This window comes from Schistocerca piceifrons, chromosome 7 (genome assembly GCF_021461385.2).
Source record: "Schistocerca piceifrons isolate TAMUIC-IGC-003096 chromosome 7, iqSchPice1.1, whole genome shotgun sequence".
Taxonomy (NCBI): Eukaryota; Metazoa; Arthropoda; class Insecta; order Orthoptera; family Acrididae; genus Schistocerca; species Schistocerca piceifrons.
Window position 1 is genome coordinate 95,733,508 of NC_060144.1, and position 8,165 is coordinate 95,741,672.

The following is an 8,165-nucleotide window of genomic DNA, read 5'->3' on the forward strand; positions in this document are numbered from 1 at the left end:
TGACTCTTGACATGCAGACAGGTAATGGGCCACAACAGAGCAAACCCAAAGAGAGTCAGTCGAAGGTTTGAAGAATATTGGTAGGTAGGTCATCACAAACCAGGCCCACTGTAGTCCTGGTAGAGGTTATGGTATTGGTGGGCCATCTGTTCCTACTGTGCGGCTGCACAATCACCATCGAAGAGTCTTGCGGACAATACAGCAAGCCCATAAACCACCACTTGCGCACTCACAAACTTTTTGGAATTGTCCTTAGAACCAGCAATGCTGTTAACCAGTCCCTTGCTGAATTATTAACACACATGAAAACACTAACAGTCGCCCCCCCTTTTTTTTAAACTTCTCACATCCACCACTGCTGGCGGCTCACCTCCAACTGCGCAACGCTACGCGCTGTTCACATCCAACTGCCCAACACTACAATAGCAAATATTCCAACAATGCCAACCAGCCACAGACTGCACACAGCACAGCCAGTGATTTTCATACAGAGCGTTACGTGACGTTAGCAACACAAAAACCTAAACAGCCTACTTACAAGCGTTTCGCTTCGTTACTTCGGTCACACTGTTTTCTCACGCTCTGTTTCAAGCACTTACATGGATTTCATTTCCACTGAACGTTTTCCTAGAATTATTACTAGCTGATAAACTCGACGCTGCCCGGATGTCCATTTTATCTATTTTCTATTACAAACGAAACCAAGAAATTAACTGTGTTTGTAATGTAACATCGAAAACACTTGAGGTGCTGAGAAACATAAGGGCCCAAACCGCAGTTTTGACAAAAATAGATGTTTATGAAATTCAAATTTGTAGTCAAACCACCAGTCTCATGTGTCTGACTTCTTTTTTGACCAAGTTCCAACAACGTATAATTCCTGTAAAAAATAGTGTACCCACTTTATGTCATGAAACTTAAATTGATATTGAGACATTATTATTAATTTTAAACAACAAAATGTTCATATATATAGGCTCGTAACAATACTGTCTTTTTCAGTGTTGTAAAATTTGTAATAAATGTGCAACTAGAATCAGAACATAAGGAGCAGATACTAAAAGCAACACACACAGTTATGACCTTTCCCAACACTTCACGGACGTCGTTATCATAATTTCATTAAGCCCATTCTCGTTCAGATAAAATTGTCTGTTCATTCCGTGCATGAAATCTAGTAGTTTTATTAAGTCTTTGTGTTTCAAGTTTGATCCAGTAGTTTTGTAAATTCTTTGTGTTTCTGGCTTCTGCCACCTATGTATCTGGGCACTATATTTTCCAGGGCTTTTACAAACTGTGTGAAAACACACGAAGAATGTGCTACTTTAAACTACATTCCATGGAGATTTGTTGAAAACTTCATCTGTGTAAAATTTCTCAAATATCTGTCACCATGTACACAACATTATTTTTTTTTTTTGGTATTGCGGTCGGTGGCACTCTAGAAGTTTCTGAAATTTTCAGCATCCATTTTACAGACTAGAATGCTGAAACAATGGAACGGAAGGTTATAGTAGGGCGTTCTTTAGATAGATTCCAGCTTTTAAGAAGAAATGGGCGCCAATGTACACTACTGGCCATTAAAATTGCTACAAGAAGAAGAAATCCAGATGATAAACGGGTATTCATTGGACAAATATATTATACTTCCTGAGAAATCAGTACCCAGAGCAACCACTTCTGACCGTAATTATGGCCTTGATACTCCTGCGTATTGAGTCAAACAGAGCTTGGATGGTGTGTACAACTACATCTGCCCATGCAGCTTCAACACGATACCACAGATCATCAAGAGTAGTGACTGGCGTATTGTGACGAGCCAGTGGCTCGGCCACCATTGGCCAGACGTTTTCAGTTGGTGGAAGATCTGGAGAACGTGCTGGCCAGGGCAGCAGTCGAACATTTTCTGTATCCAGAAAGACCCGTACAGGACCTGCAACATGTGGTCGTGCATTATCTTGCTGAAATGTAGGGTTTCGCAGGTATCGAATGAACGGTAGAGCCACCGGTCGTAACGAATCTGAAATGTAACGTCCACTGTTCAAAGTGTCATCAATGCGAACAAGAGGTGACCGAGACGTGTAACCAATGGCACCCCATACCATCACGCCAGGTGATACGCCAGTATGGCGATGACGAAAACTCGCTTCCAATGTGCGTTCACCGCGATGTCGCCAAACACGGATGCGTCCATCATGATGCTGTAAACAAAACCTGGATTCATCTGAAAAAATGCCGTTTTGCCATTCGTGCACCCAGGTTCATCGTTGAGCACAGCACCGCAGGCGCTCCTGTCTGTGATGCAGCGTCAAGGGTAACCCCATCCAGGGTCTCCGAGCTGATAGTCCATGCTGCTGCAAACGTCGTCGAACTGTTCGTGCAGATGGTTGTTGTCTTGCAAACGCCCCCATCTGTTGACTCAGGGATCGAGACGTGGGTCCACGATCCGTTACAGCCGTGCGGATAAGATGCCTGTCATCTCGACTGCTAGTGATACGAGGCCGTTGGGATCCAGCACGGCGTTCCGTATTACCCTCCTGAATCCACCGATTCCATATTCTGCTAACGGTCATAAGATCTCGACCAGCGCGAGCAGCAATGTCGCGATTCGATAAACCGCAATCGCGATACGCTACATACAATCCGATCTTTATCAAAGTCGGAAACGTGGTAGTACGCATTTCTCCTCCTTACACGAGGCATCACAACAACGTTTCAACAGGCAACGCCAGTCAACCGCTGTTTGTGTATGAGAAATCGGTTGAAAACTTTCCTCATGTCAGCAGGTTGTAGGTGTCGCCACCGACGCCAACCTTGTGTGAATGCTCTGAGAAGCTAATCATTTGCATATCGCAGCATCTTCTTCCTGTTGGTTAAATTTCGCGTCTGTAGCACGTCGTCTGCGTGGTGTAGCAATTTTAATGGCCGGTAGGTTAGCTAGTGAGAGTTCTTACAGCTTATGCTTTGGGGCGATGTGGAAGTAAGTATCAGTGAAATGGGTGAGACACCTTTTCGCGAATGTTGATGTACCTGGTGTAGGTGTACACCACGGATATGGCTGGTTCACCTTAAGACAAATAGGTATCAGGACATCCTACAATCTCAAAATTGACGATGGTGTGCTTTAGACACTCTTGGTTCTCAGCATCTCATTTCATTCGCACGTACTCGCGGGAACACCTGTGAAGTTATTAAAGACTGGTACATAGAAATATACAATACTTGCAAATGTGTAAGTACAGTATCCAAATTAAGAAACATAGTGTGCAATATACAAATTCTTTGTAATGTTTCCTTTCGTAGCTCTATAGACGGCCATTGTATTCGCTTAAAGCCGTTTGCGCTCCACAGTTAAAAGCTGTCAAAAGTGCTGCCAGGTGTCAAAGATTTCCTTAAGTTGACTCGACTGTGGGAGCGTCGTAGGAGTAAAGCATAAATGTATTAACACTTCATGCATGATGCCGAGCTTTTTCACACACTTCAATGTTTATGGCGTCGTATCTCTTAAACTACGAGTCACACGATGTTATACTTGCGTGAGTACGTTAAACGGCATATGTAGATAATTTCTGGGAAATATGGTGTGAATAAATTTAGTAAAAAAGAAGTAATAAATTTAAACGTCATGCATAATGCGAAAAGTTTTCACGCACCTCACTCTTGAACTATGTGTGTTACTATGATATAATCTTGCCGGTTCATTTAGCGTCATATGTAGATACTGTCTCCGAAGTAATACATTTAAACATCATGCATGATGCATTAGTTTTTCACGCTTCTCTTTATTTATACGTCATATCTCTTGGTAGGTATTTCTTACCCCCACATTGATAGTTACCTGACACCAAGTAATATGAAACTTCCTGGCAGATTAAAACTGTGTGCCCGACCGAGACTCGAACTCGGGACCTTTGCCTTTCGGGGGCAAGTGCTCTACCACTGAGCTACCGAAGCACGACTCACGGCCGGTACTCACAGCTTTAGTTCTGCCAGTACCTCGTCTCCTACCTTCCAAACTTTACAGAAGCTCTCCTTTCTTTCAGGAGTGCTAGTTCTGCAAGGTTCGCAGGAGAGCTTCTGTAAAGTTTGGAAGGTAGGAGACGAGGTACTGGCAGAACTAAAGCTGTGAGTACCGGCCGTGAGTCGTGATTCGGTAGCTCAGTGGTAGAGCACTTGCCCCCGAAAGGCAAAAGTCCCGAGTTCGAGTCTCGGTCGGGCACACAGTTTTAATCTGCCAGGAAGTTTCATATCAGCGCACACTCCGCTGCAGAGTGAAAATCTCATTCTGGAACCAAGTAATATGTTTACCAAGTTTGGTTGAAATCGGTTAAGTGATTTAGGAGGTGATATACTGTGTATAGATTTAAATGTAGCGCCGTTAATATTTTCGGTATATAATGTCAGACTGTGATTAGGTACGCTCTGTAGTCGCCCAGGGTAAGTTAGGTCAAATGGAAATAAGAGCACGCAGCAAGAGTACCGTTGGGGGGATTCCATCCTTGTGTGTCAGTTTAAAAAAGCTTTGCACGAACTCGATAGAAACGAAGGTCCAATGGAACTATTACGGGCCTGAGACTAAAGGATGCGGCGATAACTAGACAAGCTCGTGAATGAAATTTATAAAACTTGGGCAGTTGCTTTAAAATTTCAAAACCTTATAATTGTGGCACTTCTGAAAAAAAGTAAGAGCGGATAGTAAGAGCGGATAGAAGGAAAATTTCACCGCACAATCTCACTAGTATCACAAGAAATGTTTGAAAAAAAAACGAAGGATAAGACTGAAAGCGGGCTAGGATAACATTTTTTGTTTCAGAAGACATTGTTCTCCGGCGAATAACAGAGGGCAGAATTAGAAAAGAAATATAAAGAATCATACATTATATTCGGAAATTTGGCCAAACATTTAAGAATGTAATATGGAAAAACGTTTTCCATTCTTAGGCAATACGGTTTCAACAACAGAGATTCTCTTTATACGAAGCAGAGAGATTTAGTTTGTAGGGCGTAAGAAAAATAAAGGACTTCATCGATCTGGGGAGTGTTTGCCACACATAGAATATCAACGTTAAATCGCTCACTGGTGATAGTGTACCGCTGGGAATTGAGTCGGGTATCCAAGAAAATGTTGCTCGTGCTAGTTCTAGTTATAAAATGCACGCATAAAAGAAAACTACGCTAATACGGTGAGTAGCGGTTGGACATGCTGAATGCCTCGATGTCCAACTCGGACAAGAGGGTCTGTAAGTGTAGATGAATTTTGCTACATCGGAAGGACAATAGATATATAAGGAAAATCCAAGAAGAAACATTGACAAGAAGATGCATAAGGGCTTTCTATAAAGTGAAACAGCTACTAATGTCTATATAAAAAAAAAGAGTATTGAGAAAATGAAATTAAAATGCAAAACTGTTTCGAGCACTTTTTGTCTTCACTAGGCCTCCTTCTAAATTAATGCTCATTCTTGCACTTATTCTCACGTGCATACTGTGGCACCGATGTTGAACCTTTTACTCCACTATTTCTTTGCCATTTGCCTAACTCGACGGTACATTTTGTTAACACAAACACAAAAGTTTATAGTACCCGTTCAATTATGAACAACATCATTTAAAAAACTTTTACAAGTGCGAGTGAGTGCGAGTAATTGCGAGGTCGCAAGTTCACTGTTTAGTAGGGGCCACTTGAAAGGGTTGTGTTAACAATTATGAGAGGGAAAACATTACTGCTAATTACTCAACTTGTGTATCAGAAGGACGCCAGAAAATGAGTGTTTGGAAGCTGCGGAGATCAACCTTCCGCGGGATTTATGTATTTCGCTACACAAAACAGAAATCGTCGACATTCAGGTAATGTTCGAAACAAACCATTTACTTGCACCATGAACACCGAATGAAAAATAGCGGCCCACGGTGACCGCAAAGGTTTGTACCGTCAACATCGTAGGAGAACTTTTGGGAGTTACAAACTGTGCCATACGTTCAGCTAGGTATCCACTCTTAAGGAATGCGTGTAGAATCGTATTGGTATAACGGGGTGATGAGAAATGATGGTGTGTGACGGCATGTAACAGAATGCGAAACAGTCAGTCGTATAGTTTACCGTGAAACTAGAAATCCTTTAAAGTGTTGCTACAGATAGTGCGACAATATGCTTTATAGACGCGGAAAAAACGAACATCCAGCGGTTGAGTTTGTCCAGTGGTTCCAGATGGTATGAATTGCACTGTCAGACACTTTTCATTAGTGATATTTTGCTCTAAAGGAGTATGATTCTAAAACGCAGATCAGAAATTAACCAAAAGCAAGTTATTTTGGCCAGCTACTAGCCAAAAGCAGTGCTCATTCCATAGTTGTAGTTCTCTTACGCCCATTTTCCGACTCTTGCTTGTTGTGAAGTAAATATCCACTACCGCCCTTGCAAGATCACACACATGAGAAAAAAATCATAGGTGCCACATCCAAATTCTCGCAGCACAAAAAAAACTTTCCAGCCGAATTACCATCCAGATTAAAAGTTGACGTAATTGTATATGAACGCGTTAAGGGACTGATGTTAGTTGATCTTGATCCAACTCTCTTGGTACCCCTGATTTCCAAGGATCCTGTCCCATGCATTTCCTTTCAGATCCCGACTGGTCAGAGTTGAAAACAAATTCTTTACTGAACGATGGGATAAGGATGTTTATCTCATAAACAAGTCTTCTGGCCGATTGCCTGTGTATCGTCAAGTTGACGCTTTGTTTGAACTTCAAGTTCTGTAACACTCTTTGAAGTTTTGCAACCATTCACTACTTCCCTCGAGAACTCTGTAATCTACGTCGCCTGTAGTTTAATGTGCATTACGAAGTGCGTCATTATCACGCACATGCTGTTAATTTTAGCGAGCATCTTTGAAACGCGCAAACACCAGTTTTCGTAACAAGTGTGACTGGTCTCCCTTGAATATCCGCAGTTTTTGTTATGCACTACGTGGTCATATTGCTGCGGATTTAATCGAAATCTGTTCATAATTGCTTTTTCCTATACTGCGAATGATTTTCCATGTTCGTAATTATGTTTAGTACCCACTCCTTAGACAACCATTTTTCTTTACTACGTTTCACTGGAGACGGTATTTGTGGCTCCCTGTCTAACAAGAATGATGAACTACATGGGCAGACACCTGGTTCAGTATCACTTTCACTTGTTAAGCACGTATCGACCTCATTGTACTCCTCAAGTATATTGTCACACAGTAGTGCGTGTACGAAGTCACACACTCCACTCACTAATCTTGTGGAAACGCTAATATTTCATCTGCTACTTCTTTCTCACTCTGAGAAATTCTTTGGGTTCCTTTCTGACGAAATATCAACTTCGGCAATTGTTGGTGTAGATATGCTACTGGCCATTAAAGTTGCTACACCACGAAGATGAAGTGCTACAGACGCGAAATTTAAGCGACAGGAAGAAGATGCTGTGATATACAAATGATTAGCTTTTCAGAGCATTCACACAAGGTTGGCGCCGATGGCGACACCTACAACCTGCTGACATGAGGAAAGTTTCCAACCGATTTCTCATACACAAACAGCAGTTGACCGGCGTTGCCTGGTGAAACGTTGTTGTGATACCTCGTGTAAGGATGAGAAATGCGTACCATCACGTTTCCCACTTTGATAAAGGTCGGATTCTAGCCTATCGCGATTGCGGTTTGTCGTGACATTGCAGCTCGCGTTGGTCGAGATCCAATGACTGTTAGCAGAATATGGAATCGGTGGGTTCAGGAGGGTAATACGGAACGCCGTGCTGGATCCCAACGGCCTCGTATCACTAGCAGTCGAGATGACAAGCATCTTATCCGCACGCCTGTAACGGATCGTGCAGCCACGTCTCGGTCCCTGAGTCAACAGATGGGGACGTCTGCAAGACAACAACCACCTATACGAACAGTTCGAGACAGTTGCAGCAGCATGGACTATCAGCACGGAGTCCATGGCTGCGGTTACCCTTGACGCTGCATCACAGACAGGAGCGCCTGCGATGGTGTACTCAACGACGAACCTGGGTGCACGAATGGAAAAACATCATCTTTTCGGATGAATCCAGGTTTTGTTTACAGCATCATGATGGTCGCATCCGTGTTTGGCGACATCGCGGTGAACGCACATTGGAAGCCTGTATTC

At 42.7% G+C, this 8,165-nt stretch overlaps 1 non-coding gene across 1 annotated transcript; it reads right to left on the bottom strand.

Annotated features, from left to right (window-relative positions):
- Positions 1-3,881: 3,881 nt before the first annotated feature.
- Trnas-cga lies at positions 3,882-3,955 on the bottom strand. Its single transcript has one exon. It is a non-coding gene; the product is annotated as a tRNA-Ser (tRNA).
- Positions 3,956-8,165: the final 4,210 nt, after the last annotated feature.